The sequence below is a fragment of the Pan troglodytes genome, chromosome 7, assembly GCF_028858775.2.
Source record: "Pan troglodytes isolate AG18354 chromosome 7, NHGRI_mPanTro3-v2.0_pri, whole genome shotgun sequence".
In the NCBI taxonomy this organism is placed as follows: domain Eukaryota; kingdom Metazoa; phylum Chordata; class Mammalia; order Primates; family Hominidae; genus Pan; species Pan troglodytes.
The window spans coordinates 106,656,234-106,678,012 of NC_072405.2; the positions used below are offsets into that span (position 1 = coordinate 106,656,234).

Below are 21,779 nucleotides of genomic sequence, written 5' to 3' on the forward strand. Positions count from 1 at the left end.
GTTTTTGTAGAGATGGGGTCTCACTATGTGTCCCAGGCTGCTCTCGATCTCCTGGGCTCAAGTGATCCTCCTGCCTTGACCTCCCAAAGTTCTGGGATTACTATAGGCATGAGCCACCATGCTCAACCCCCTATGGTCTTTTTAGCAGTTTCTATGTACAGGCCTCTCTCTTCACACCCATGATGTTTTGCTGCCCCTGCATATCCCTTTGCCACACTCTGTAATGCCGATAGACATCAGGGAGCTGGAATATGTTATAAAAATATTGTAAAACACAAGCAGATAGCTTAATCTACAGTCTTCACAGAGTGAAAAAAAATCGGACCACATCATTTTCTAATTTTGTTATTAGAACTCTCTCCTCCTTACATAAAGCTGAAAAATTCCTTAGGATGATCATGTAAAGTTTCCTTGAAGGATTTCATATTGTGCTTCTAAAACCTATCTTGTGCTTATTGGAACAAACCAGTAAGCTATTCCTTCGCTTGTTTCTCTCTTTTAAAAGGTCTTTTTCATAGAGCAAATTATGTCTAGATGCTAGAATAGGCTCTAATTACTTGTTTGCTTTTCATCTAAGACTCACAGGCTCCTGGTGGGTGGAATGAGTCACACTGGCCCAAGTGTATGACCCCTATCCTTGCTGACTATGAGGCTAAGGAAGAGACAGCAGAAGGGAGGAAAGACGACAACAGCATCTCAAAAACAAAAGAGCAAGAGATGATGGTGACAACAGGGATTAGGAAGTTACATGTCAAAATGCACAGCAAACAGAAATAAACAGGGCAGTGAAAAACACACCTGGGCCAGGCTTTGAGCACCAGAGGCTCACGTCTACCACAGATGGCCCACCCGAGGGGAATATCAATGGAATAAAGGCTGGACAAAGGTGAGATGGCGCCGAGCTAGGCTAGATTTGAAAGCAGAGTCAGGAAAATGATAGATATTGGAAATCAAGAAATCAGGGCATTGAATGATGACAGGAGAGCATGACTTCCTGGAGCTGGAGACATTTCTAAGCAGTTGGCCTCCTATAGATTTCCTATGAGGTATATCCTGGATCTTCTAGAAGATATCTGATAATTAGATACCAGGGTAAAATGGAACTAGTGAACATATTAATGTCTTTTTTTAAATGTATTTTTCTGGTCATAAAAGTAGAACATACAGATGAAAAGTGTAAAGGCAAAAATAATCAAATCCTATCACCAAGGGAGCTTATTAAGAGTCTTTTTGGGGATTCCCTGTTCAATAAATGATGCTGGGATAGCTGGCTAGCCATATGCAGAAGTATGAAACTCTGGACCACAACTTTTCACCATATACAAAAATTAACTCAAGATGGATTAAAGATTTAAATGTAAGCTCTCAAACTATAAGAATCCTAGAAGAACACTTAGGAAACACCATTCTGGACATCAGCCTCGGGAAAGAATGTATAACTAAGTCCTGAAAAGCAACTGCAACAACAACAACAACAAAATGGACAAGTGGGACCTAATTAAACTAAAGAGCTTCTGCACAACAAAAGAAAATCATCAACAGAGTAAACACAACCTACAAAATGGGAGAAAATATTCACAAACTATGCATTTAACAAAGGTCTAATATCCCGAATTTATTAGGAACTTAAACAATTCAACAAGCAAAAAAACAAATAACTATTAAAAAGTGAGCAAGAGACACGAAAAGACACTTCTCAACAGAAGACAGACAAGCAGCCAACACACATATGCAAAATGTTCAACCTCATTACTCATTAGGGAAATGCAAATCAAAACCACAACAAGATAGCATCTCACACCACTCGGAATGGCTACTATTAAAAAGTCAAAAAATAACAGATACTGGTGAGACTGCAGAGCAAAGAGAACACTTATACACTGTTAGTGGGAATGTAAATTAGCTCTGTCACTGTGGAAAGCAGTTTGGAGATTTCCCAAGGAACTTAAAACAGAACTGCCATTCAACACAACAATCCAATTACTGGGTATATAGCCCCAAGAAAATATATTGTTCTACCAAAAAGACACATACACTGATATGTTTATCACAGCACTATTCACAGTAGCAAAGACATGGCATCAACCTAGGTGCCCGTCTACAGTGGATTGCACCAAAAAAACATGGTACTTTTATACCTTGGAATACTATGCAACCATAAAAACAATGAAATCATGTTCTATGCAGCAACATGGGTGCAGCTGGAGGCCATTATCCTAAGCAAATTAACACAAGAACAGAAAACCAAATACTACATGTTCTCACTTATAAGTGGAAATTAAACATGGATATAAAGATGGCAACAATAGACACTAAGGACTACTAGAGTGGGAATGGAGGGAAGCAAGGGTTGAAAAACTATTGAGTACTATGCTCACTACCTGGGTGATAGAATCAGTTGTACCCCAAACCTCAGCACCATGCAACATACCCATGTAACAAACCTGCGTATGTACTCCCTGATTCTAAAATAAAAGTTGAAATTATTTTTTAAAAGACTCAGGTATTTCCTTAGGTCTTCATTTTATCTGTGCATATACAAGCACCCTCAAACTTTCCCCCCTAAATAGGAAATAATATGAAATATTCCATGTTGTAACCTGCTTTTCTATCTGAAACATATATAAAGTTGTTCTTTATCAATATATATAATTTTGTATCACTTTAATGACTAAATAGTATTCAATCATATGGATATAAGTAATTTAATCTAGGGGCTCAAAAGTTTTTTATTTTTAATCATTATAAATAATGTTATAATGATGTGTTTGCTGATAAAATTCAGTACATAGCTATGATTATCTTAGGATAAATTCCCACAAGTAGAATTGATAGGATAAAGGACACGCATGTTTTTAAAGAATATGAATACTATTCCAAATTTCCCTTATAAAGGTCATGCCAATTTACACTCCTGGGTCCTTCTATCAGCATATAAGCATTCCCATTTTTTCACTTTCTCAATAACATGTACTTTTCAAGATGTTAATTCAGGGGAACACTGTCCATGCTAATTAAGCAGATTTGAAGGGAAGCACACATCAAATTCTTGTTATTGCAGTTTTCTCCCATTCTCAGCCTTTCTCACACTTCCCTACACTCTCCCCTTATTTCCTCCTTGTCATTATTCGGTACCCATCTATCTCTTGCATTAAAGTTGCTTAGAAGAATCCCTACCCTTGAGTTCCTAACAAAATCCTTGCCTATGTTGTCCATAGTCAGCACACTCATTTAATTATGCATTCATTTGTTCCAGCACTCATCAGGGGCCTACCAAGCACTGAGCACATCCGTGAAATAAAACACAGGGCCAGGCGCGGTGGCTCAGGCCTGTAATCCCAGCACTTTGGGAGGCCGAGGTGGGCGGATCATGACGTCAGGAGTTTGAGACCAGCCTGACCAATATGGTGAAACCCCGTCTCTACTAAAAATACAAAAATTAGCTGGGCGTGGTGTTGCATGCCCATAATCCCAGCTAATCAGGAGGCTGAGGCAGGAGAATCGCTTGAACCCGGGAGACGGAGGTTGCAGTGAGCGAAGATCACGCCACTGCGCTCCAGCCTGGGCGACAGAGCAAGACTTCGTCTCAAAATAAACCAAACCAAAACAAAAAAAGAACACACAGTTGTCACACTCAAGGATTTTACCATGGAGTTGAAGAGAAGAAACATACACATTTCAACAACAGTGATCAAGCATTCATGATGTAGCAGGCCCCCAGAATACAGAAATAAAAAATACCTAGCCTGTGATCTCTAGCAGCTTATGATTTCATGGAGAAGAAAGACCATAGACAAACAATTTCACCATCACATGGTTAGTGCTATGGATATCACAGTCCTGTGCAAGCAGAGGGTACCATGGTGTGGTGGGGAGAGAATGAGCTTCAGAATCAGGCAGCCTAGGTATGAATTTGTGGTTTTTCAACTTTCTAGTTGTGACCCTAGGCAAGCCACTTGATGCCTGTTTTCATATATCAAACTTAATGTGCACATCAAATGAAATAAGGTGTGTGCAGGGCCCTGTTACACTACATGGAGACACTCGGTAAATGGTTGCTGTTAGCAGGGTATGGTCAGGGATGGATTCTTAGAAGAGGAGGGGCTGGAACGGGAATCAGAAGATGTTGCATCATTGGGCACAAAAGGTAGAGAAAGGAATTCCAAGCAAGGGAACAGCACTTGCAAAGTGGGGACATGAAAACACGTGACTTGTTTGGAAAATTATGGAAGTTTCGTGGTGTAACATAAAATGAGAGATAGGGAAGGGCAGAAAACAACGAACAAGAAGTGGGCAAAAGATCTGCAGAGAGCTTTGTAAGTCACAGTGAGAAGCATGGATGTTATCCTCTGTAGCTGTGCTGTCCAATACAGTAGCCACTAGCTGCATGTGCCTATTTAAATTTAAATTAACTAAAATTAAATTGAATTTAAAATTCAGTTCCTCAGTCACACTAGCTGCATTTCAAGTACTCAGTAGCTGCATGCAGGTGGTGGCTACTATATTGGACAGACACCATCGTAGAGACTTCCCTTGGACAGTGCTGCCCTAGAGCCTTACTACTCAAAGTGATCTGCAGACGAGCAGCATCGGCCTCACCTGGGAGCTAGTTAGAAATGGAAGGTCTCGGGCTCCACCTGAGACCTACTAGCCTGAGACCTACTAAATTAGAATCCACCTTTTAACAAGATCCATCCCCACCTTCATGGCAGGTGATTCACTTGAATGTGGAAGTTTGAGAAGCGCTGCTCTCTAGAATAAGGAGCCATTGAAAGGCTTAAGCAGGAGCAGCATGGTCAAACCCACATTTTATAAGTTTGTAAGTGGGAGGATGAATAAGAAGAGGGCAAGACCAGAGGAAGAGAGACCAGGCAAGAGATGGTGGCAACAGGGCTGCTGCTGCCACATTTGAGCAAGTTAGAAAAAGGTACCTTTTCTGGGTAGAAGCACCAAACAGGCGTGATGAGCAGAGTCAGGCTGGATTTAAGCTCTCCCTCTGGCGAGGCACCACTGGGCAGTGAGCACCCTGCATGAGCTTACAAGGCAGCATGGTGGCAATTGTCCAGGTGGGTGATGAGGAAGGCCTGAACTACATGGCTTGAGGATATTGATTAACAGAAAAAAGCCACCACTACATAGGGTAGTGTTTTGTAAAACGCCATGTGCTGTAGGAGGAGAGTGCAGCGGCAGGCGTAAGAGAGTAAGGCTGTGCCCTGCAAGAAGCAGAAAGGAGGGCTGGCCTCTTCACATCACGTGCTAATGGGCTGCCCTGCTCTGTGGTGTCCCTGTCTCATTTCCCATCAGGAAAGTGATTAAACTAATTGCCTTTAACCAGTGCTGTATTTCGGGCATATAATACCCATAATTTGGGGTTTGAATACAATTGCAGTAGATTATACTAATCACAGGAAAACTTCATTAAACTAATATGGGTTTATTCAAAAGAGTGTAGTTTTAAGCAATCAGTGCTCCCTAGTTGAAATGGTGCTTTCTTGTTTTATAATAAAATATATTGGATAATTCAAAACTCTGTTAATTGGAACTCCATTTGTTTCTAAAATGGACTTTTTAGAAAATGTTAACCCATTTGAAAATGTGGTCATCTTTTAAAACATGAGCCATAAAGAAAAAGAAAACTCAGAAGCAACCTTAAAGTAGAAGATCTTGAAACTTAGTTCTATTTTGAATACTTTTGGATTTCTGGGACAGGGCCCCTGTGGTAGAGGGATGCAACAAATTTACAATGAACCAGCAGGAAAGGAGTTGAAGGAATATATGCAAACCTCACACTCCTCCCTCTCCCTCTTCTTCTCCTGGCATCCCCCCACCCGCTGCCACCCCACCATTGGCCAAACCTAACAGGAGGCCAGGTTGGTAAGGGAAACTGTTGCTGCAGTCCATTCAGGAGAGACTTCCAAAACACAAAGCAAGGTGGAAAAGAGTAAAGAGTGAATCCACAAGAGTGAAGGGTGTGAAGGGTAAGTAACCAGCACTTGCCCCACAAGCACACTCACAGTTATCCACAAACATATTTGTGTAACACCTTACAGTTAGCAAGTACTCAACTTTCAAACATTTTTCAAATAAGTACTTGACCCATAGCAGGTACTCCATATATATTTATTGGACAAATCAATGAAATATATTATTTGTCACTGAATTGATTTTTTCTATTCCCAATAATTGGGCTTCTTTATAAATTACTTTATTATGGAATAACACCACAAAATTTACCATTTTATCCATTTTAAAGTATACAATTTGGTGCCATTAAGTTCAGTTGTGATGTTGTGCCACCATCATTCCTGTCTTCTTCCAGAAGTTTTCATCATTCCAAATGGAAACCCTATATGACAAATTATTTTTGAAGTGACAGACTTGTTTTTCATGCAAAGATTTGTGAAAGACAAAGGATTTATAAGATCCATTAGATAGTATGATAATTTTCCTATTAGTCAAGATTTTAAAAAAAGACTTCAATATTATTTTATTAATAGAAACAGTGAAATACATAGAGCAGTTACATAGAATTAACATACAGACAGCAGTTAATTCAAACATGGAACCTGAGTATTTGAGGAAATAACTCCCCATTGACTACCTTGATTGATTGAATTGGCCAGAAAGTCGATTAATTTTTCATTTCAGTTGGACTATAGAGAGATGCTAACGCCCTAATAGCACATCCTTCCTCCTTCTCAAATGATGGAATATCCACTTTCAATTCCCAACCTTTGCCAATGAAGCCAGATAAATCTCTAAAGAGTTTTGATAACGTAATTTGACAATCTCCATCAGCCAGTTCATGGCAGATGGGAGGTCTAGTCCTGGTTCTGCCATCACTAGCTGCAAGCATGCAGGGGCAATCTGGCCTCCCTTATCTGTAAAACAGGGGTTTTAGGGGCTGGACTTTGATTCCCTAAAACTCCTGGCAGCTCTAACATCCCCTGTGACTCTGGCTCTGCCCACAAACCTCTGAAGCTTTCACTGGAAAATGCTCTTAGTCTATGCACATCAAATATCTAACACACAGTATTTACCCTTCTGATGAAACAGCCAGAGTGGAATTTGACCTTTTCAACGAATCATGGATGTGAGAGCCAACATTCTGTGCACGTAAAGCCAGTTGGGGACAGGTTTAGCATTTGGGCATGTAAGTAAGGCAGATTTGTTGACTAACATGTTTTCAGTGAGTATTTTAATGATATGGGGAAGCTAGTTCTGACCTATTGTCAGCAGCACAGTTTTCCCTACAGAACTGGTTGACTGGCACTAATTCATCCCCATTCTCCCACCTGGTCTCCTTGGTAACCAAGGGCCTAGATCTATGAGATATTTGCAGGACATCTGGCCAGGATTAAGGCACAGACTAGTGCTATCAGAGATCAAGCCCATAGCCTTGGCGTTTGAAGATCCCAAGCGAATTAAAGAACCGCAACCACAGGCAGGGATGTGAAACCACCCAATCCTGCTGCTGAGTCAGGTTAGCACAGCAGCTGAGAATGCAGGCTCTGCAACCAGGCTGCTTGGAACTAAACACCAGCGTGTCCCTTACTTATAGTGGAACTTTGGGCAAGTTAATTTGATTCTCTGGGTCTCAGTGTCCTCCTCATTCATAAAATGAATTTAATAAAAGTACTTTCCTCATATGGCTGTTGACAGAATTAAGTGCATTAAAATACTAGGAGAATCTAGCCCGGTACATAGCAAGGGTCCATTACAAATTAGGCAGTGGTAATACCAATGTGATGACCAGTAGCTAGGTTTAACACCAATAAGAAAAACAGGGATTTTCAAGACAACCACATACAGCATTGTTTTAGGGAGATCCACAGCAAAGATGGTAGGACTTTAAAAATGTAGCTGTGAAAGCCTCTGCTAGATTGCCATGACCAAGTATGCAAGGTTAGACTATCAGGCCAGGGATCTGAACACAGTAAAAGGTTGTGGAGATTTAAGATCATAGGTTTTGGCATCAGATAGATGTGAGTTGGGATACTAGCTCTGCAGATCACTAGCTGTGAGAACTTGAGTAAGTCCATCTATTGGAGCCTTGTTTTCCTGAAATGTAAAATGCGGATAGAAGCAGAACCTGTCCCAGAGAGTCATGCTAATGACTAAATGGATAACGCATGCAAAGTCCTCAGCATACTGCCTGGAACATAGCAAACCATCAATAAATATTAATGGCTATTGTTACTAGGTCTGATGATGCACATATGACCCCAGTTTTCTCCCGTATTCCTAAGTTTATTCACTCACTCATTCATTTCATCTGTCAAACATTTGTCGGTACTAGCTTTGTGCATTTTATCAAATGGGACACCAAGGAATTAAAAAATGATTAAGAGATGAGGTTCATGCTCCTATCTCATAGACTAGCCCAGAAGTGAGTAATAGATACTCCAAGTAACAGGAGGGCCACTGCCCAGCCCCCTATGCACAGTTTGGGATCACAGAAGGGAGCAGCCACAGGAAGCAAGAGGCGGGTCAGGATTAAAGGAGGTGTGTGGAAGAGGCTCTCGATGGCTGAGGAAAGGCTGTATGGCCTAGCGGTGAGGGGCACAGGCTCTAGACTCCAAGGGCCTACACTCACAATTCCAGCTCTGCCACCATGAGCTCCTGTGACTTGGTTAAGCTACTTTATTTCTCAGTGCCTCAGTTCCTCTCAGTTACAAATGATAAAATGATAATACTTACAGAATTAGTGAGTTAAAACATGGGAAGCATTGAACTGTGTCTGACTTGTAGTAAAAGTGATTGTTATGGCATGGATAAGAGAATGGGAGAATTCTCCAGGCAGGTTAGTGCTCAGGAGCTTCCTTTTTTCCTTTTGAAATGAGATATGCCCACGTAATCCTGCCACTGTGGTCCTCAAAGTCCAGAAAGATGAACCCTCTTAGTTTATCTCAAGAAAAACTTAATCTTAGCTATGGCTTATCAGAAACACATGTGGCCCCTAATAGATTATATTTCTAGTATGTACTATATATATTATCTACTATATATGTTGCATGCATATAATACATATATATGTCTTCACTTTCCCTTTGGGCCACTTTTCAGCAAGCACTGATTCAATATTATGTGGCACACAGAAACCACTTCCCCTTGGCCTCCTGGCATCCCACCCTCTCAACACTCATCTCCCCAGGTCCTAGCCTCATACTGTCATTGCCCTGGGGTGGAGCTGATGAGTGTCATCTTGGAGGGCTCTCCATAGTTCCCTGACTGAGGTCCTGTTTGCCTGTGTTTTCAAATTCTTTAGGTAGAGTACCCACCACATAAGCCAGCCTCTTTCATGCTAAAACCAATCATCTCCCATAGAAAAATATGTACCTATTTTATGTTAAAAGACCCCCTCTGCACTAAGGCAGAACAAAGAAAAACAATAGGGGTGGCCACAGCATTGAACCAACAGGAAATATGTTAAGAAATTTTCTACTTAATTCCCCACACAGAGGTCTGGTACAGAGACCATTTCATGGCTTTCTTTATAAGGTTACCCAATGCCAAGCTTAAGCTCCTGAGGTCTAATTTAGGAGGGTTAAGAACTTAATAGAGAATTCTAAGAGAAGCTGGGTAGATGCATCATTCCCTAAACCCCACTGGGATCCTGATTCCAGCAGCAACAAAAGTCTTACCTCCTGACCACCAGTGACTCAGTGAGCAGCCTGGCTCAGTGTGTCACCATGATGCTTGTCAGTGGATGCATCTGGCCTCACCGGCCATATGGTGGTTTGGAAGAGCTCTTTTGTAGTTTGATGGTTTGGAAATGACTGGGGCTCTCTTCACATTCTGTGCTGTTGGCTCATTTCTATTGGAGAAGAGCGGCTGCTTCTGGGGCTGACTTTGCCCTTGACACTGCTGATGGAAGCCTTATGAACTGATGTTTTTCATCATTCAAGCCATAATATCTTAACTTGTTAAGGCAGATAGGTAAGAACTAGTAGCTTAGGAGCAAGTTGTCAACAAGCAGCATTTCTTGAACAATTAAGATGTGTCAGACATGGTGTTGGTTGCTGGAGATACAGGGAGATAAACAAGACAAATAAGTCAGACCAGTTGGGGAGAGAGATGAAAATGGCGATCACAGTCAAGTGGGACAAGTCCATGGGAGAGGGTGTGTGGGAGGCCATGGGAACTAGGCGAGCCAGAAATAGCTTCCAAAAAGTAGCTCTACTTGAGTTATAAAAAAAGAGTACCATTAATTGAGCACCTACCATGCCTAGGTCCTCTCCCGTATATTTTACTTGTGTTATTTCAATTCATTCTCTCACCAAAGACACACAGCTAATAAGCAACAGAGCTAGGGTTTGAATCTAGGGCAGTTTGAACCAAAACCCATTCCACTCCATCCCACTGCTGAGAAACTAGGCAGGCCTGGGACAATGGGTGGGAAGATAGGATCTCAGGCCAGGGAAACAGCCCTAGTAATGGGAAACAACTGTGGACTCTAAGCCAAACAGAAATGGCAGGTGTAGAAATCCTTTCCCAGGCCTGCAGCAGTATGTAGCACACTCTGTTACTAAGCCCCGAAACGGCCTTAGACTCCTTCTCAATTCACCCCTGCAGGATCACTATGAATCAGTTTTGAACGCTATTTGCTAACTGGAATAACTAGATAAATCTGGAAGGGCCATAGGGGTTCTAAAGGAAACTCGCAGAGCCAAAGGCTCAGGAAGGACACTTTTTTCCAAGTTCTCAGTTGCCTCAAAGGGAAGAACGTTAACCCTGGAAATTCTACTACTCAAATGCTGAGGCTAACGCTTACTTAAGGAACAGGACCTGACTTCAAGGTTAAGGTGCCTTTCTTTGATGTTTCAATCCTGGTATTAGCTACCAGCAGACACTTGTTGACTAGCCCAAATCCAGACCCTAGAATGGCACTGAAAACTTGGTAAGAAGTGCTCAAACTTGGGCTTTGCATTGAATATGTTAAGAACAGATTCACATCAGCTACTTGCTTCACTCTCCTATTTAATTAAAGCACTCTTACTGTCGTTACGGAGAAGCATTAAAGGCTACTCACCTTTGGTTGAAATGTTTATATTTGGCTGCACCAACTTGGAAGATCACTTTGACCCAGCCAGAACTTTGATTAATAATCTCCAACATTTTCTGCCTCTACAATTTTTGAGCACTCGGCTGATGTTTGATGCCCAATTGGGATTAATCTCCATTTCCCATTAAGAGGAGTAACTATTTCTCAGGTAGTTTTTGTGTGTGTGTGTGTGTGCTGGCTGCAATCTTTGCAATATCCTTGCAGGGGCTCCTGTGGGCTTAAACATATGACATTCAAAAAATAATATGTAAATGAGTTTCTATCCATTTTATCAAGGGGGTTGTTTTCTCCATTTGTAATCTGTTTTTATGATTTTATTCTTCCTGCAGGAAAAAAAGAAGTTAGAGGTGCATTCAGCCCATACCCATAACATTGAGACCAGCTCTCTGTGATGAAACTGGAAGCAAATTCCAGATGAGAGCCCCAATTGTTCCAGAAAAGCATTGCAAAGCCCAGTGTTCCTGACTAAGTTGTCACACACAAAGCAGAACCTTTGATAAGAGCCATACAACCTCTGTTGCCTGGGTAACCATCAATCTATCAAGCCAGCCTTGAGTCATAAACGGTGAGAGGAGAAGGGCTGCCAGGAAAAAGGGGTGTACAGACACTTCTTGTTCCTCCCCACCTCCAGATGTGGCCTGAGGCTTCCATGCAAGGTTAATAGAAGCCTACTGTTATGTCCCTATAGACCTAAAAGACCCCTCTTACCTTAACCCTAATTCAAGGATTCTTGGATCTCCATTAGTCTTATTACAAAACCTCCTCAGGTTCTTATCAGTGCTTAGCACCTTACCAGCCCTAAGCCATACTCCTCAAAATGCCGGTCCACTGATTGGCACTATTGTTCACAGGATGCTTCCTGGACTGCACTTCAGTAACACTAGACTAGGGTGTCCTCAGGACAACCGCGGCTGCTCACCAGAGCTCACGCGCTTCCTGTCACTTTCACTTCAGACTGTGCTGATGAGAAATCTACTCTATGGTTCTGCTTTCCATCACATCCAAGATGCTGCACACAAATTGAGAGAGAAAAATTGATAAATATGCCTTCACTGAGCAACTAGTTCTAGTTCTGTACCAACACTTCTAGGTATATTCCCAAAAGAACTGAAAATAGGTGTCAAACAAAAACTTGTACATGAATGTTCATAGCAGCACTATTTACTTCCCATAGCCAAGGGTTGGAAACAAAATAAATGTCCATGGATGGATGAATGGATAAATAAAATGTGGTATAGTATACAATGAAATAGCATTTGGCCATAAAAAGGAATGAAGTGCTGATACCTGCTACTACATAGGTGAAACTTGGAAACATACTAAGTAAGTGAAACAAGCTGGACACAAAAAGTCACATATGGTATGATTCCATTTACATAAAATATTCAGAATAGGTAAATTAGTACAAACAGAAGCAAATTAGTGGTTGCCAGGGATTGGAGAAGAGGAAGTATGAAGAGACTTCTTAGTGGATATGAGGTTTCCTTTTGGAGTGATCAAATGTTTTAGAACAACATAGAGGTAATGGTTGTATAACATTGTGGATGTGCTTAATGCCACTGAATTGTACAGTTTAAAAATATTAATTCTATGTTATGTAAATTTTACATTCATAAAAAGCAGTACAATGAAATTTATTATTTTAAAATAAGAAAAAGCAGAAAGAAAAACATTACCCTATAATTCTACCACCCCAAACCAAATTCTGTTCCCAATTTATTCCATGTATGTTCCATAGTAATAATTCATACTGCACATAAAATTTATACTTTGTTTTAAAACTTAATGTTATTTCCAGGATGGGAACAGTGGCTCATGCCTGTAATCCCAACACTTTGGGAGGCTGAGGCAGGCCCAGCCTGTCCAACGTGGTGAAACTCTGTCTTTATTAAAAATACAGAAAAAAAAATTAGCTGGACTTGGTGGCGGGCGCCTGTAAAACCAGCTACTCGGGAGGCTGAGGCAGGAGAATCTCTTGAACCCAGGAGGTGGAGGTTGCAGTGAGCCGAGATAGTACCACTGCACTCCAGCCTGGAAGACAGAGCAAGACTCCGTCTCAAAACAAACAAACAAACAAAATGTAATGTTATTTTCAGAGCATTATCTTTGTTACATAAGTTTCATAATCTTTAACTACCGAAGAAACTTTCTTAACATACATATTTTAAATTGCTTCTTAAAATTATTGTACTAATTTATATTGACACCTGAAATATATGAAAATATCTATTTCACACACATCCTTGCTAGCATTGACTAGTCTCCAAAAAAGAGAGGAAAAAAAGTTAATTCATTTCATTTGATTGTTAGGTTGTTATTGATTTTATTTGACTATCTTGAAACAAAAAATTTTGTTTTCTGTTTTGAAATGAATCCAATGTTTAGTAAAGACTCCTCTATGCTTTATTTTGTTAGAGTAGATACTAGTTAGTCGTTATTGTTTTGGGGGTAATCCCACAGTAAATGCTTTTAAACATACTATACTAGAAACAGTTTGTCCCTGAAGGAGGAATTAGAAAATTGGAAGACTGATATGATCAAATTACCTACTGCAAAACTGAGCAGAGATAGAAATTATGAAAGATAAGACATAGAAATAAAAGTTTAAAGTTCCGGAAAAAATCAAATAGATCGTATCAGTGAAGGATTTGACCTAGTACAATTGTTGGAAGTGGTTAGACACCCCATGAAGCTATCGCCTTCCTGTCTGATGCTGCAGTAGCCACCATTTAGCCCCTCTGGCTGCCAGTAGTCACAGAAATAAAACAGACTGGCATTGATATATTTCCTAAAGTGTGGGTTGTTGGGGTTTATACATGGTCACCTCCTTATACCCCAAGGTGTGTGTGTGTGGTGGGGGAGGGACAGTGAGTAGTGACACCAGGAGCTGGGACTGTGGAAGCCACTTGTTTTTTCTTCTCCAGGAATTAGTAGAGATTAAATTTCAAGCCTGAAACTTAAAAGCAATCACAAGAGCAATTTTTTTTAAGTTTACTCTTTAACATTATTCTGTTGAGATGCCACTCACATGGCAATGTGGCAGAAAGCCACAGAGGTCACGCACACTTCACTGCAACTTGGCTTGTTAACGAGTCACTGGAGATGAGGCAGAGGAAAGCCACATCAGTGGCTGCCCTGCGACCCTTGCCCATGGCCTTTCTGCTCCTCACTGAGCCTCCTGGCTAAAGCATCCCTTTGGAGGATTGTAAAGAATGGCTTAATAAAAGGAGAACTTTAGGATTTCCATAGACATTGCCCAAGATTAATCTTGTATTTGTTCTCTAGTAAACCCAGGTAAGAATATCGCAGAATAGTCTACCAGGTGGCGATCTGTCAAGATGCAAGATTCTCCTCTTTCCTATATCAGAGTAGAAATAATGGGAGAAATGGGTTCAACTTCAGTGTGCAGAAGAAACTGGGATTGAACTGTGATAAAACTTGTTGAAATAAAGTACACACATCATATGGACTCCACTTACAATGGGAGGAAGCTGTGTTCTCACTGGTCATTCCTCCATCCTTCAATGCCAAAGTGCAATGCAGGGTGCTGACTTCCACACTCTATCACGTAAAGCCATCGTGTCCTGGAGGCCAATCCCACCTTTCGATCTCAGCAACTCTGTTCATATCTAATGTATATATTGGCATTATATTAAGATGTTGTTTGGAAACAGATTCCAAATTCCAAATTAGTTTGTAAACCCACTGGGTTTTTTTTTTAAACCTATGATCTATAATCTATAATTAATTGGTTTGGGTCTCAATTTTAATTTCTTCAAGCTGTGTTATCTTAGGCTAGCCACTTAGTATTTTGCCTCTCTAATTCCTTACCTGAAACATTGGTATACTGACTATTCACTGATGTTTCTGAGGATCAGTCATGCTGGCAGTAAATAAGCTGTAGGCCCAGGGGCCCAGAAGAGCTATTGAGAGGTGACAGCATGCTGGCAGCCCTCGCAGCCCTCGCTCGCTCTGGGCACCTCCTCGGCCTTGGCACCCACTCTGGCCGCGCTTGAGGAGCCCTTCAGCCCGCCGCTGCACTGTGGGAGCCCCTTTCTGGGCTGGCCAAGGCCGGAGCCGACTCCCTCAGCTTGCAGGGAGGTGTGGAAGGAGAGGCACGGGCGGGAACTGAGACTGCCCCCAGTGCTGCCCCCGGCGCTTGCTGGCCAGCACGAGTTCCGGGTGGGCATGGGCTCGGGGCGCCCAGCACTCGGAGCGGCCGGCCCGCAAGCCCCGGGCAGTGAGGGGCTTAGCACCTCGGCCAGCAGCTGTGCTCGACTTCTCAGCGGGCCTTAGCTGCCTCCCCGTGAGGCAGGGCTTGGGACCTCCAGCCCGCCATGCCTGAGCCTACCCCCAACACCGTGGGCTCCTGCCTGGCTGGAGCCTCCCCAACAAGCACTGCCCCCTGCTCCACAGCGCCCAGTCCCATCGACCACCCAAGGGCTGAGGAGCCTGCGCACGGTGGGGGACTGGCAGGCAACTCCACCTGCGGCCCGGTATGGGATCCACTGGGTGAAGCCAGCTGGGCTCCTGAGTCTGGTGGGGACTTGGAGAATCTTTATGTCTAGCTAAGGGATTGTGAATGCACCAATCAGCACTCTGTATCTAGCTCAAGGTTTGTAAATGTACCAATCAGCACTCTGTCTCTAGCTCAGAGTTTGTAAATACACCAATCCACACTCTGTATCTAGCTAATCTAGTGGGGACATGGAGAACTTTTGTGTCTAGCTCAGGGATTGTAAACGCACCAATCAGCACCCTGTCAAAAAGGACCAATCAGCTCTCTGTAAAATAGACCAATCGGCTCTCTGTAAAATGGACCAATCAGCAGGACGTGGGTGGGGCCAGATTAGAGAATAAAAGCAGGCTGCCCAAGCCAGCAGTGGCAACCCGCTGGGGTCCCCTTCCACAGTGTGGAAGCTTTGTTCTTTTGCTCTTTGCAATAAATCTTACTGCTGCTCACTGTTTGGGTTCCCACTGCCTTTATGAGCTGTAACACTCACTGCAAAGGTGTGCAGATTCACTCCTGAAACCAGCGAGACCACGAACCCGCTGGGAGAAACGAACAACTATAGACGTGCTGCCTTAAGAGCTGTAACACTCACCGCAAAGGTCTGCAGCTTCACTTCTGAGCCACCAAGACCACGAACCCCCCAGAAGGAAGAAACGCTGAACACATCCGAACATCAGAAGGAACGAACTCCAGACACGCTGCCTCTAAGAACTGTAACACTCACCGCGAGGGTCCGTGGCTTCATTCTTGAAGTCAGTGAGACCAAGAACGCACCAATTCCAGACACACTATTGCAGTACTCCACGTAGGAGATGATAATGGCTTAGTATTGATAATGACAGGATGAAGTATTTGTACTCGGAAATATTTTGAAGGTCGGGCTGATAGGATTCGCAGACTGATTGATGAGGAGTGTGAGAAAAAGAGAAGAATCAAGAATGATGCCACGATTTTTGTCCTGAGCTACAGAAGAAAGGTAAAGCCATGTTGGGAAAAGCTGAAAGTAGGGGAAAGAGAAATAAAGAGAAGCAAGAATAAGAGATGGGGTCAGAGTCCTAATGGGCTCTCAGTGCTTTTTACTAAGACCTAAGAACTTCCTTGCCCTCTGTATTAGTCAGTTTTCACACTGCTATAAAGAACTGACCAAGACTGGGTAATTTATAAAGAAAAAAGGTTTAATTGACTCACAGTTCTGCATGGCTGGAGAGGCCTCAGGAAACATACAGTTATGGCAGAAAGGGAAGCAGGCATGTCTTACATGGCAGCCGGTAGGAGAGGTGTGAAGGAAAAACTGTCAAACACTTATAAAACCATCAGATCTCGTGCAAACTCACTCACTATCACGAGAACAGCATGGGGGAACCACCCCTATGATCCAATCACCTCCATCCCTCAATAAATGGGGATTACAATTCAAGATGAGATTTGGGTGAGGACACAGAGCCAAACCATATCACCCTCTGATCATGGAAGACACCCTGGTGTCCTCATTATTCATTTCCTCCTTTTATTCAAGCTAATTGAATTGGTTTCTGTTACATGCAACCAGAGAGCCCTGGCTAATAGAAGTGCTGTACCATCTGTGTGCCCAATACTGTGCTGGGCCCTGGGGAAATGGAGAGGAATCAGCCACAGCTGCCTTCCAGGAGTGGCTCACAGTTTGTACTAGTCAGGGTTCTCCAGAAAAACAACCAATAAGATCCGAGTGTGTGTGTGTGTACGTATACATATATATATATGTAGACAGAGAGAGAGAGTGTGTCAGAGACAGAGAGAGAGACTTGAGTTATTTTAAGGAAATGGCTCATGCAATTATGGAGGCTGGTAAATCCAAAATCTGTATGGTTGGCCTGAAGGCTGGAACCCCAAGGAAGAGTTGATGTTGCAGCTTGAGTCCAAAGATGGTCTGGAGGCAGAATTCTCTCTTCCTTGGAGGGTGGAGGGAATGAGTGTCAACCTTTTTCTCTAAAAGCCTTAAACTGATTAGATAAGGCCCACCCATATTATGGGAGGTGATCTGTGCTTAATTCGTATTGATTTACTAATTCTGAAAAATGTCGTAATTGGTGCCATGTGGTGCCTGAATTGTTCTCTGAGCAAGCGTAGCTGTGGTTTTGCTTTTGCTTTCTCTTCTGCAAGATCTAAATGCCTACCCTAAGGTTCCTTCTCTATTTCTGTGTGGGTTTGCAGCTGGTCAGGGTTCTTGGTTGTAACAAAGAAACTCAAAGTCTACTGATTTAAATGTTAATCTCACTAAAAAGTCCATCCACAGTAACAGCTAGAATAGTTTTGACTATCTATCTGGGTACCATGGCCTAGCCAAATTGACATATAAAATTAACCATCACAAAGTCTAATAGGGGAGGAAGACAGGTCAACAGATAGATTCTTAGGATAAGTATTGGTTCTCCATATTGATTCACTTTAGAAATATGGAGAGCTTTTTAAAAATACTGATTCCTAGGCCCTACCCCAGACCAATGACATCAGAATCTCGAGGGGTAAAGCTAAGAAATGGTATTTTTTACAAAACAACCCCAACGATCTTAATGCCCAGCCACAGTTGAGCATCTTAAGTGTTCAAAACTGATAGAAAAAGTTCTGGGAAGACAGCTGGAACAATGAACGCTGCCTGGGCCATGGTGAATGGCATCAAGGAGTGGGTATTGGGTTTGAAAGATTAGCAAAGATTCATCAGATGAGGAAGGCATAGGAGGAAAGGCATTCTAGGCATGGGGAACAGCATGGGCCAAGCCACAGAGCAATGAAAAGGTACTTAGGGAATAAAGTTCAATGGATAAAGCATATCTATTGTGTCACCTTACACATACACACACACATACATATACAAACGCTCATATCTTTATTCAAATATAAGCAGATTATCTCCTACTGTTGGGTGAGACCGTTGCTAATAATCTAAACTTACATAAAACTCTACATCAAAAAAGGATGGAAACTATTTGGAGCTAGGTTCTTATTGAGGAGAAAATGTGGAAAGAAGGAAGTTTCAAAAGTGAGAATTGCTAAAAATACATTTGTTTATATCTTAGTTTACAGATTGGGATTTTAATATGGCGCAAATTGTAGCAAGCAGCAACAATCCCACATCAGTGAATCCCAACAGAATAGTTACACTCAGCCTAGACTGGTTGGGGGTTTTTCTGAGAGATTTGTTCCCTGGTTTTGGGTCTTACTGCTGTCCCTCTGCACCTCTCCTTCCCCACTTCTTGCTTCAGTGCCTTTGATCATATCATACACATTTGCCAAGATGTTCCCACTCTTTGCCCCCACCCTGCCGTGGTTAACTCCTACTCATTCCTCATACCTCTCCTCAGATATTACCTCTTGCAGGAAGCCTTCCCTGAAGGAGAGCACTTAGGTTGAGCCTTGATGATCCCTTACCCTGTTTGTAAATTCAGAACACTTAGTATTTTTCTGCATTCTCTTTGGGTGTACAGTAAAGTTTCACATTCTTTCCTAATTCTGGAGCACAGGTCTGAATGAGATTTTTAAAGCTGATGCCATTTCAGAGCCTGTGAAGCAGCTGGAATCCCCTGTGGTCATTATTTCTCAGGAAGCAGATTTGAAAGATTGTAGCAAATGAGTGTTTGTTTTTCTTGGGTACTACAAGAAACACTGAGGAAGGCTTTAACTCTAAGCTGTGGCAGGTGGTGTTATTCCAGTGAAGAAATGAGGCATTAATAAGGATGGTAACACTAGAATCAGATGTGTATCTTCTCTCTGTGTTGGGAAGTTGCTGGAAGGACGCCAGGGTGTTGCATGGACACATCTGAAGCTCTCTAAGAAACAGAATTTGATCCCAAGAGGCCCTTTACAGGAGAGAGAAGTTTGTTAGCCATAAAGCTCTTAACCAAAAGTGAAAACCCCACATAAATGTTGATCTTTCCCTCTCCCTGGAGTTCCCTATGGCAGAGAACAGAGAAAACATGCATGCAAAAGTTTTAACAAAACAAGGAATTGAAGCTGGCAGTGGGGCAGGCGTAGGTGGTATGAATTTTTAATGATGAGACGTCAAAACTATCATTTGGGACGAGAATTGTTGAGTTGAGTACTTCCCTACTTAAATAAAATGAAAACATAGGTACAAACAGGCTATGCCTGATGAGAGGCTCTGTGAAAATAAAAGCCAGAAAATACTATATTTAATGTCATCCTAACTCTACTTCAAAGCAGGAAAAAATACTGCTTACAAAAAACACTTTAAGGAATGTTATCAACATTTTGACAGCGATTTCTATGAGTGTTGAGATTACAGGGAATACTTTTGCTTGATTACATATTTTGGTGTTTTATATATTTTTCTATACTAAGCACACATTGCTTTTATGATAGAAAAGCAGTAAACTTTATTAAATAAAGTAAATAGACAATAGTAAGTTAAAACATGAGGATATGTGTGCAGGAAGAGGGCTTTGGCTGGACCTGGGGCCCTGGGTCCACTCAAGCTGTGTACTTGCAGAGCGAGGGCATGGCCAAGGTCATGCTTTGCCAACTTGACAAATAAAAAGAATAGTAACTCAGTGTTGTTTAAGCTTTGTTAATTTGAATAACCATTGTTGTTGAACACAGCCTTTGGAAAAAACACTGAGAAAGCATTTCAGGTATCTGCCATGGAAAATACCATCAAGTGGGACACCCGCAGCGATCTCTGTACCCACAAAAGTCACACTTGCTATCCTTGGTGAATTTTCCTTAAAAACTGTGGATGAACTTCCAGTGACTGCGTAAATAAGGTTTGTGGACTTCTGAATTCAACCAGAGAATTGTTGCCCTTGCGTAGGAACTCCGAACTCAGAGTGGTTCTGTGGTTTGTAGGTAGATGAGGTGGATGTGCTTTTGAGAAAAATAATAGGACTATCCAAAGGGGGAAAAGACAGTTAATTGGCTACATTTGATTCATGCAATTGGTGCCCTGGGAGCCCCCATGCCAGTCTTCATCACTGGATGAGTGTTCCATCACTCAACCAAGGCAAACCATCTGCAATCCAGCAGGTACCTGGTAGACAGGATTGCCTAGTTTTCAGAAGCAAATCAGCAACTGATGAAGAGTGGGCATAATCAGAAAATAAGTGAAAAAGAGATGGATTGGCCGGGCATGGTGGCTCATGCCTGTAATCCCAGCACTTTGGGAGGCCAAGGTGGGTGGATCACCTGAGGTCAGGAGTTTGAGACCAGCCTGACCAACATGGAGAAACCCCGTCTCTACTAAAAATACAAAATTAGCCAGGCGTGGTGGCGCATGCCTGTAATACCAGCTACTCAGGAGGCTGAGGCAGGAGAATCACTTGAACCCGGGAGGCAGAGGTTGCGGTGAGCTGAGATCGCGCCATTGCACTCCAGCCTGGGCAACGAGAGCCAAAGTCCGTCACAAAAAAAAAAAAGAAAGAAAAGAAAAAGAGATGAATCAATCCTTATAGTTATTTCTATAATTCCACCCCGCCATGCAGACCCATCGAGAGTCTTCCCAGGAAGCAAAAATAATCCTTTAGTCCAAGGGCACCCCTCTGGAAGTCCTCACCCCATTTTGAGCCATGACTTGCTGACTTTCATGCCAGGAAGAAGAGTTACTGTTAATAACTTGTCCTACACATATGAACCATTGGGAAAACACTTCAGAGTTTCAGAATGCTGTTATCATAATCTGCATCATCATCATCGTCATCATTATTAACTCGGGAAAGTTAACAGCATTTTTAGCTATCCTTTGCGGAACCAATTTTCTGAAGAAAATATTCCTAGATTTACTTCAGGATTGAATGAGGTTTTAGCATGCCAACAGCAAGAGAGAGTTGGCATGAGCTTGAGTAGAGGTTTAGCAGGGTGGGGGAAGTAAAAACTAGGAATATGTAAAACAAGTAGACAATAATCAATAACCACTATTATTTATATAATAAACACTCAATGATATCAATATTTATATCAATGACCAAATTTTTTAACTTCATTTTTAAAAATTATCATACAGTAAAATCAACCTTTTTTTGGTACATAATGGTATGAAGTTTAATACAGTATGGATTCATGTAACCACTACGGTAACCACACCAAATCAATCTGGCTCAACATTTTTTTTTTTTTTTTTGAGCCAAGAGTCCCACTCTGTCACCCAGGCTGGAGTACAGTGGTGCAATCTTGGCTCACTGCAACCTTCGACTCCCAGGTTCAAGTGATTCTCTT

General features: G+C 42.0%; 1 long non-coding RNA gene across 1 annotated transcript in view; it reads left to right on the forward strand.

The window, feature by feature from the left end:
* Positions 1 to 21,779, forward strand: part of LOC107976514 (uncharacterized) — a 39,731-nt gene that overhangs the window by 17,373 nt on the left and 579 nt on the right. Inside the window, exon 3 of the long non-coding RNA XR_001720560.3 lies at positions 20,172 to 20,335. This is a non-coding gene — a long non-coding RNA (uncharacterized LOC107976514). The remainder of the gene's footprint in view (positions 1 to 20,171; positions 20,336 to 21,779) is intronic.